The sequence below is a fragment of the Larimichthys crocea genome, chromosome VI (assembly GCF_000972845.2).
Source record: "Larimichthys crocea isolate SSNF chromosome VI, L_crocea_2.0, whole genome shotgun sequence".
NCBI lineage: Eukaryota > Metazoa > Chordata > Actinopteri > Sciaenidae > Larimichthys > Larimichthys crocea.
In genome coordinates this window covers 21,091,766-21,102,606 of record NC_040016.1, presented here as the reverse complement: position 1 = coordinate 21,102,606, position 10,841 = coordinate 21,091,766, and positions in this window count along the sequence as shown.

The window sequence follows — 10,841 nt, the reverse complement described above, 5'->3', positions numbered from 1 at the left end:
CAGTGTTTCTTTTTTTTCTGTTTGTATGTAGATGTTAAGTGTGTTGGTTAATAGTCCTTTTCTTGCCATTACCAATTTTTTTTTTCCAGCTTTTGATGACGATGCTGAAGATTCGGTTGCCAGACATGTTGATCTTGGTTGTTAATGTCGGACTGAATGCTCCGGCTTCACAGCGGTTTAAACGAGCAAAAGAGTCACGTGTGTTTCCGTCAAAGATGACTAGAGTATTCGACATCGTTTCGAGTGATTCAAGCAAAAGACGATGTGAACAAATGCTTGTTTACATCTGTTACCGCGATGTTAGGAGTTGCTTCTCGAGATGGGCCTTAGGTGGTGTCAATTCACTATATAACAACATCAAAAAAGAAGGTGTTTGTTTCTGTGAGGCCTTGATGGAACTGGCGACTGTCCAGGGTACGGGTTGAGCTTCATGTGGCCGTTTTAGGTCAATGCTTTAAAACCCCATGGCCTCGCTTGTGGCACGGTTCAGAAGCATCCCAGCTTTTCTATTTTTCGCATATGCCAGACATTTAAAACGGACATAAGGATCCGGTCGATTTTCCAAAATACAACACCAAACGCACACTGCCATCATAAAAAACAGACAAGTTAAACAATGTATATATTATAGCTATGGTCTTCATATTCAGGACAGCACCCAAACACGGAAAAATGAGCAATTTGAGTAAGCAGACAAAGTCAGGCAGGCGATCCGCCTTCTCAAAACACTCCCGGTGGGGTTTGAAGGCGGACCAAACTCAGTGTTGTGGCCATGAACACTCATCAAGAGTCAACAGTGCACAAATTGCCGTGTCAACTTGCAACTTGAGGCGGATCATTCTGTCTTTGTCCATTCGGAGGGACTGTTGGTGACGTCAACAGATAAGTCCCATGTTTTAAACAGTTTGATTGGAATCTTAACCGATGGCAGGAAAACTTGATATAAAATATGAATTCTGTGTCTTATCCAGGTCTCGGTCCCAGCAGTCCACAAACTCACTGACAAATGGAGAGGCTGTATTCCTTCTGCCTGCTTAATGTCAATCACATTATCACACTGCGGTCAACGTGTACAGGCTGGGAGTTTTAGCTTCTTGAACTCGTGTGTGTTACTACTGAGCTGGACTCACAGAAACCCACGAGTTGTTTCTTCCACCTCTGGAAATGCGTCATTTCAGCAAACCTATATATGCCTGAGTGTGTGTGTGTGTGTGTGTGTGCGAAATCCATAAAAATTACTGTTGGTCATTTTGCAGCAGACTCCGTATATCAACTTCACCCCCCCCCCCCCCCCTCCCCCCCCCCCCCCCCCCCCCCCCCCCCCCCCCCCCTTGTGCAGTGACTCTTAGCTGTCACTGTCATACACACCTTACAACACACACCGACTGATACAGTACATCGATACTGACTTGGGTCACTACCATAACAAGAATCTGGATATACCCATTTAATTTTATAATGTGTGTGTGTGTGTCGTGCAGGGAGATTGTGTTTGACCTCTATTAAATGTTTCAAATTCATTGCATCAAAGTTGGAAGGGAACCGTCACCTCTCTCCAGCACAATGCTTGCACCTGACGGATTCAGTGTGTCTGTGTGTGTATTCTAACTAACGCTGGTAAGTTGCCTTTAAAGTATTAATGATAAAATTCCTCTATGTTGACGCTGTGGTCTGCTGGGTGTGTGTGCCTCCGTTTACTGGAACGCAAATGCGCAAGCTGGAAAACCCCGCAACACGTGGACCTTTGTGGCAAGTCTTAAGTCGGACACTAGAGGACTAATTATGATGATTTTGTCTCAGCAGCAGAAGTGTGAGAGGCAGTGGGGGCGTACCACGATGTGATCTCGTATGTAACCAGAATCAAACTGATGCACTCATTGATCACTGGCTCCTGTCATCGAGTAGAAGTTAATATTGTTCCGTGATGAAAGTCAGTTTTTTAAAGAAAAAAACAAAGAAAAAGTCTTGTGTACTCGTAAAAGAAGAGCTCATTAACTTTCAAAAGAAGAGTCCACGTTGTACTATCCTGAGCTGAGCATGTTATAAACGTTTACCCCAGTGGCAACTTGTGGCTGGAAGTGAAGGCCAAAGCAAAAGCTGAGTTCCTCACTCGTCCACTTGAGGTGCTCCAGAGTGAGCAGTCTCCATAAGTCCCCCATGTTCAAATGTCCAACTTCACAGCCGAAATAAACATGTCTTACCGCCTGGTACAACAACAGTTTTGGTCTCTGTAGCTAATTTCCCCGTTATGCCACTGTACTGAGGGTGAATTTATATACAACTCACTGTTCACATATACTAAGACTTAAATTAACAATCTGTCAGCACACCTCTGAGGTGGCTACGCCTCCACGCTTGGAACTTTTTCGAATTAGCAGTTAAGTTTGTAGTTGGTTGGGGGGGTCTTAGGAACCAACCTCTCTTGGATCCCTTCAGACTCCACACTGCTCCAGAACAAAAAACATGCTTGAGTTAATCAGCTCCCCACGCATGAACAACATGTTCTACCTGTATTGATGGTGTTGTTAAGTGCAATCACATGTAGGTGTCCTCATAAAGAGTGACCTCGCTTTCTTTTAATAAACTGTGCTTTGGCTGTATTTCTATCGCTCTTCTGTCTTACCCATCTTCTATTTTCCGATAATGTTACGGACCGGGTACTATGCATGCCTTGAAAACAAAAAACGTGGAGCTGTATATATTTGAATGAGATGTGAAGGTTTACCACGTTCTCAGGTGTCGGCCCATGGACCTGTGAAAAGGAACTCTGTCTCGGTTCTCAGCGCAAAAGAAACTATCAAGGTGTCAGTACATGGCAGACCTGGCCGCCTTTAACGTTCTGCGTTCTCTTTTGCATCTGAATATCTATCCACATCAAACCCCCAGACATGTGAAATACACGCGATGGCAAAAACATTGGCAAGACATTCACATAACTAAATATAGGTACCTATGTGTATGTTTGAATGTTAGTGCGATATGGCTCTCATCATTATTATTTCAGAAAATAAGCCATGCATTCAAAGTTATTTATTACAACAACAACTCTAACATTTAGGATCTAATTCTATCCACACGCTTGCACCACGCGCGCACCCCCCCCCCCGCAAGAGAGAGACCACACACACACACACAGCCGACAAGAGAACAGCACTCGTACACGCTCCGCTCCCCCCCCCCGCACCCCGCGCACCCACGCCACCACAGCACAGCGCCACTGCACACACACACAAGCACACAGCGACGCGCCTTCCCTCTTTTCTTCTTCGCGCACCGCACTCGCACCACACCACTCGACAACCTTTTCCACCCCACCACTATACCTATCGAATACCCCCACACACACACCATCCCCGCACACCCACCCCCACGCCCCCGCCCCACTTGATCCCAACCGGCTCCACATCCCCTGCTTTCGCCCACGCCCTCCCTCCCCGCACCCGCACGCCGTTCTCGTGCACCACACACCCAATCACCACCCCCCCCCCACACCAACCCACACACTCCGCGAGACAAAAAAACGAAAGAAAAGAGAGTGTCTTATAAGAGCTATTATCCATCTGAGGCCCCAGAGAGACGACGTGCCACTTAAAGGACAAAACAGAATAATCTCCTGCAATTACAGGCTTTAAGCCGGCGCAATGGACAACATCTGCAGGAAAGCCGTGCGGTTTATTTATGTCTTATATGTGCGTGTACATGCTCGTGTATATGTTTGGCTTTCCCTTTAACTCTGGGGAGCGTTCGGCGACGAGTCTAGAAAAGAAATCAAAATGATACGATGGAGGAAGTTAGGAAAAAAATAGAAAGTCACAGAGGGCCACAAAAGAAAATGAGATGGAGAGTACGAAAAGAGAAACTCGAAGGTCAGCAGGAGTAATTATGTGTTTCTCCACTTGAAAGGCTTCAATTAAAACTTGTGAGGGCTGTTGAGTGAAGAACGCTCGCCACTAACTCGACGAATGGGATGTAGGATCTGTGATTACTGTCGCAGCAGGGCAGGCGGAGGAGGGGGGTTAGGCTGCGCTGATCAGCGTACGCACGAGGCGAATTAAAACATAGAGAGTACAACTGCATCATCTCATGCTCGGCTGGACACAACATGTGTATTTACTGAATGCCATCTCAACATTAAAGGAACTACAGGATTCCTGCAGCGCCAAAACGGCTTCTATCTGGCAAGGTGTCTGAGATGGACTGAAGGCATTATCACTCCACTGTGATTCATTTTAAACTCAACTCATTTTGATCTTGGGACAATCAACTGGCATTGTAGGAAAGCCATAAAAACAGACATCGGATGCCAACATTCACTAAAATATTATCATCAAACAACAACAAAAAATTGCCACAAAATACCACTTAAATAAATAATAATATAATTCAATAAACTCATATTTAAGACCTTTGCATGCCATTAACCATCAAGATTCAGATTAACACCTCATTGTCATTGTTTGAGTAAACTGATTGTTAATTGGTCAATCTCAAATGGTGCATTTGTATTTAAGGAGCAGTGTGTAGGGATTTAGTGCCATCTAGTGATGCCAGTTGATGATTTGCAGTTCTTTCAGTTGCCTTGTTCTTCTTTGCGTGACGTGTAAACATGCAGCAAATACCCAAACACACTAGCGTGGTCGACCTGCCTTATGCACCATTGGTGTTTATGAGAGAGATGCAAAAGCAAATGAAGGCGTCTTTAAACCATTCATTTTAGTTTTTTCGTTATATAATATTTGGCGAATCCATAAAAACACAAAACCAACTTTTAACCCTCTCAACTGCTCAGGCAGAATTTCATCTCCGTAACACATTGAGGAGCCCTTGAATCACCCACCAGCCAACCTTCCCGTGGCTTTCTCCAAAATATTAAGTATTTTTTGTCAGGGAGGAATCCCCTTAACCTTGGGGCGGCTTTTGTACTTTCTACACTACGGGTCTTCCGTGCTGCGGGCCAAGGTTTTTATAAGCTTTTTCACAGCCTTTTGAGTGTTATCCAATATGTCAAGTATTTCAATCATTTGCATGCAGATTCCTTCGTTCTCTTTATGTGTTCTTTCTTTGTCTTTCTATTTGAATGCATTCTGACATGGACAGAAAGAAATTCATTCAAAAGTTCAGGTATGGTGATATTTAGATTCTATCCGTGTCTGAGAAAAAATACAGCGTCCATTTTCACGTCTTGTTTTATGTTGTGTGGTCCGTCATCTTCACGGTTGAGTTTTATCGCCCAGTTTTTTAACCTTCATCTAGGCGTCTTTTGACCTTCAAAAATCATCCAATCCAAAGTGCTTATTGGTTGCTGCCGCTGTGCAGCAGTGAGCTTTGGACTTGAGGATGGAAACCATTAACCACATCATGTGCTTAACAAACCAAACCAAAGGTTTGTTAAGTCAATAAAATTGAATGCTTAAAATCAGAGAACATGCTAGGCTTTTTTTCTTTATGTGATTCTGGCTCTGATCACATACCCTCTCTATTCTTCTCTCAGTTAATCAAGCATGGTTGAAAATTCATTTTCCCAACAACTGGCTTTTGACTGTAGGCTGCCGAAGTAAAATCTATTCGATATGCCACGACCCAAGATCTCCATCTTGTCTGAAAGGAGGCCGCGTGTATGTCGCCCTATGCATCCGGTTGTCCATGTTGAAGAGATCGCCGTCTGGCAGAACCCATATCCGGGAGGTTGTAAACATATAAATCTGCAGAAGAAGTCTGATTTGGTGGCCGATAATCAATCATCAATCTGGCATTCCATAAAATGTTGAATCCTACTTGTGTGGCACAGGACACAAAAAGCACAGGAAACATAGTTGCCGATGGTTGAAAGTACCTGAAAAAGACTAGCTTGGATTGGTGTACATTTCAGTTTGGCATCTTCTGACAACATACCTGTACATACTTGCCTCAGAAAAGCCAAAGGATGTTTATGCGTGTCATCGCAGTTTTACATTCATACTACGAGAGAGAGAACACATCAGTTGCATATTGTGCGAGCTTGTTGCATGCCTCAGAAGTGCTTTCATTCCTGACATGCTCTACCCTAATAAAAGCAGCCGGCATTCTCTCATGATTACCATCCTCACCCGACACAGCGGGAGCCCTCCGGTCTACTTTGTTTCCCCAATCCCATGGAGGATTACAGCCGAGTGCCCCTGCCTCGCTCGCATGGTATCAAGCACAAGCCATATCGACAGGACAAACATCAAAACATTGTTTTTTCTTGGCCTATTTACCCACGTCAAAAAAAAAAAGAAAAAAAAAAGAAAATCACAAAACTTTTTCATCCTTGTGTCAAATCCATCTGTCTTTCTAAGTGTAGCTGTCGATACACTGTAAATGCAAGCAGCCCCTCATCTTATTCCACAGTTTGGAGTGTTTTGAATGTGATTGCTGTGCTTGCAGGGTGGTGATTGATAGGCTGACTGGCATGCATAATATAGCCTGAGGGAAGGCACACAGAATATTTTTTTTTTATCCATGTACAGACACTGCAGTCCTCTGACCAAAGTGAAAATGTAGTTTGGCTTTTAGGAAGATAGAGATATAGACGAGGGTTGGAGTTGGGGTCACAGAAGAGAATGTATAGATTCAGTTACTTAAATGTACATTCACAGAGTTTTCGAGAGATCTGTGAATGTGTGCCTCTGAGCTCTCTTCTCACATTTACCTTAGTATTGCCTTCCTGGCTTCTGATTGGTTCGATAGATCACATGTTAGAGAAAAACACAAAACAAGGAAGTGTTGCTGTTGTTCAGTTGTGAACGTGTGGGCATCCAGTCTCCATCCGCTTATTCTTTTAGTTTGAAGGAGTGTGTAGATGCGCACCCTTCCTAACATGGGTGTACCGACTGTGGCTGCAGGAAACATTTCAAACATGTTTGAAGGTACCTGGGGAATCTGGATATAAAGCCTCATTCCAAGGTAGAAAACATAAAAATCTCCTTTCCTGAATGAAAATAGAATGACTCTCACACCACAGACCCTTCAAATTGATCCAACCAGCTTACAATTGTCTTTCTACATCGTAGGAAGGTCTTCCACTGCAGAGAGAGAAGTTGAAAGAGGAGTGGAGTGGCAGATGGGTTACACACAAGGTGAGGAAGGGTTGGAGGCATGGCCTGAAGGTAACAAAATATACTGTAAAGTTTGACTATGGCCTGCAGGCAATGGATAGTTTGGTCATCTCTTGTCCAAAATATATACAAAATGTCTGTTTTCTGGTCCTCAGACAGAGTCCGGCTGCAAAATAACCTTTTCAGTCAAGTTTAAATGTTTACTATGTACACTCAGTCACCAGTTTATTTGGTCTGAGTCTGAGTCTGAGTTTGGTTTGAGTCTGACATTAATAAAGTCCTCCATTCATTGCTGATTGCTTTGTTCAGTTTTTGTTGGCATTGTTTTAAGAGAGGTTGTTTCAAACGTCATGTTGGCGATGTAGTTTGGGTGGCATTGACCTGGTTTGGTTGTATAACTCACACAGCAATATGTTTCCATATTTTGTCTTCCTTTTTTATATCAACGAGGGGCAACTGAATAGACCCCGCTGCCGTTGTATGTCGGAAACAAAAAACAGAACCCTCATCTTCCTTATCGCTGTGAGGGAGCTTTCATTCTAAAAACTGTCAAACCTTGGGACTGAAAGTACATTCAAAATAATTTAATGTGATATAGTTTGCCATTTGAAAAGCTTTCAAGATTTCAAAGCTTTAGATCTTTGTTTTTTCAAAGTAAAACAAAAGAATACTGCAGAAAACATTTAAGATAAGACTGCACTGTCCCAGAGTCTGAGGAACTCCTCTCCCTCATTTCCTTCATCTCTCTTCTGCAGCTTTCCCCCAAAACAAACGTGAAGAGACGAAGTAGCTTTTTGCATATGATTGGTGAAGATCTTTTTTTGAGATTTAAAGAATTCCTATGGAAGTTCTGTTTCAATATATTAACTCATTGTGTATATATATATATATATAGTATATATATATGGACTTTTGTCGATTTGGTATATGAGTGAATTTGTCAGTCGGGTTCATGAACACCAAGTTGCCCATTCCTCCCAGGCTAAACAACATGTATCTTCTCTTGGGCTGGCATCATTCTGCACTACAAAGCAAATAATCTAGTTTGAAACATTTTAACTTGAGTTTTAGGTGAGTTGTTGTGACTGAGCCTGCAGCCTAACGTGAAACTTCTGCAGTTGTTAGCCGTGTTTGAAAAGTAGTCTAACATTGCAAGTTTGAATAAACTTCTTCAGTGTCAAGTACTCGCGATTGGTCTGAGTCTTTCTTGGAATTGCCAGCATTTCCACTCACGCTTTTTCCTGTCTCCGAAAAAGAAGGACTTGTTGGATGTAAAACCAATATATTGGCATTTTTAAAAAGTTTTGTTGCTGATGCACTCTAGAAACTCACATGTGGGCGACATGAGAAGAAGCTGTGGCTGTCTGGGAGATATCAGCCAAATCTTGTGTAATAATTTTGACTCAAACATTGCAGTATGTAAATTCTGGCTTAGGCTCTAAGCTGTAGCTGTCTTGGGTCCGTACACACTGATCTTGGTCACGAGTTGTTGGTCTTGGTTTGATGTCTCTTTTCATCACTTTTGCGTTACTTTTAAACCTATGTTGTAACTATTAAACCAGCCGCACAGCCCATATCATGACGCACTTCTGTACACTTCCGTAGCCTCAGTAGAACAATATTAAGAGTGTTCTGGCCTGTTACTGTTGACTGTAGACTGGCAAACACCATCTGTCCTCTATCACTTAACAGTCACACTCTCTTAAACGCACTCCTACACCAGGCGAGACAAGATTTAAGCCTGTAAGATATCTGTTGGTGACACAGGCAGAGTAAAGCCTCTGCAACGCTCATCAATTCGTACCTCATGGCCCGGATGTCAGGAGTCCGTCTATCTCGGCCGGAAAATCAAGGTAAATATATCTGTCAGGCGGTTTTATTTGTTTGCTTGATTGTAGATATTTGTTCGACTCTCTCGCTTTCCACTTTTACCTGACGAAAAGAAACCCTAAAACTTGATGTTGATCTTGAGCTCGTACCCTCCACATATCCTTCCCCCCCGTACCTTGGCTTGTTGGCATAGCCTGCACAGCCGTATGTTACCTAGTGACTGTCTCCAAGGGATGGCGGTGACAGCCTCACTGTGTCACCTTGGTGATGGCTGCTCAGTGATGGAGGAGGTTGTTAAGTAGAGTGGACATATGATACTGACACACGCAGGGAGCGCAGTGTTAGATGCCAGTGTCCTCCCGTCTCCAACCTGCTAATGCCAGGTGACACCACCTATCTGCACTCATACATCCTACAGAAGTCATACTTTGGAGACATTTACTGGAAGCATGTTTGAGCAGGTGTAAAACCATTTGATAGAGTAAATGCAATGCCTGATGATCAGCAGAACAGTCCCGTTATGACATCTACCGCCATGAGAGGTTTTATCCCTCGTACACTATGGGCAGCTGGGAGCAGGTGGAAGCACGTGTACTCCCCCAAATCTTTCAGGTTCCTCAATGTCATTAAAAAAGGAAGGAGGGGAGGGACGGACTGTTTGTTAATTAGTTTAGCTCATGAACCTGGAAGATAGCTCAGTGCTTGTGCCCTGTATTTTATCTATAAACAAACAATTCAAAATGTTTTCTAGAATATTAATGTTTATGGTGCCACTGAAGAGGCCAGTGGACAACTCGAATTTTAAAAGTTGGACACACTTTCATTCAGTGTTTTTTTAAAATTATAACATTCTATTTAACGTGTGTAAGATTCATTTCACACATAAGGCAACATGGCAATATATAATATTCATAGCTACTGATTTCATGCAATCACCTGAAAATAAGAATCCTTTTTATTTTGTTACTTAAAAATTCTCCTTGTCATATCTACAGTGAGAGTTGATTCATTCATGGAGGCCGCCTGTGGAACCACAGAACAAGACTAAATAGTGGCACGTGTGGTTTCTCCACTTTTAAACTAGGCAGGTGAGGGTGATTGCGGAGATTGCAATGCAGCGCTTACACCACTAGATGCAATAATTCTGAACACTGGACCTTTTAAAGGGGCCGCATGTAGCTCAGTCTAGAGACTTGCTTGGGGGACGGAGGGTGGTGGTTCAAGTCCCGTATGACCAAGATGGAAGCTGGAGATGTGCCGGTTCATTCCCTGGTACAAAAAAAAAGCCATGTTATTAATAGACTTGAGTTGAAACAAAACTTTCTCGTTATTTTTTCATTGTAGATAAAACTGGGACAACCACTGACATTATGAAATTACGTATGGCAAACAAAGCAAAAGTGCCTTCATCATACATGGACCCACATGCTGACGATCTTTTGCTGAGCTCCTCATTAACTCAGAACAGGAAACAATCCCTGGGCAGACAGACCCACTGTATGTCACAAGAATGAATGGCCCTGCCGGCCATCGGATCTGGAACCCTCAGCGGCCGCTGTGTGGACTAAATGCTTGAGCAGTTGAAAAACGACTGTTCAACTTTAAGGTGATGTTGCTTTAACTACATCGCCGCATCAGTGTAATTAGAATCGTTCTCTGCGAATCAATACGGTCAGCGGGCTGATTAATGATATGCAAACACAGCAATTCAAGGGTCAGCTCTTTCACACCAATGAAAGACCTTCATCAGTTCTTCATCCACACACAAAACTATCAATTCATCCATCAGTCTGCATCGCTTCAAGCTATTTCTCTTTTAATGAACCCCGTATCTCACCTCGATTAATCTCATCTCTGTCTATCTGTAATCCACCCCGGTTAATGTTTTCCTCTATCTCTAGTTCGCTCCATCATCCTTTATTCCTCTTGTCTGTA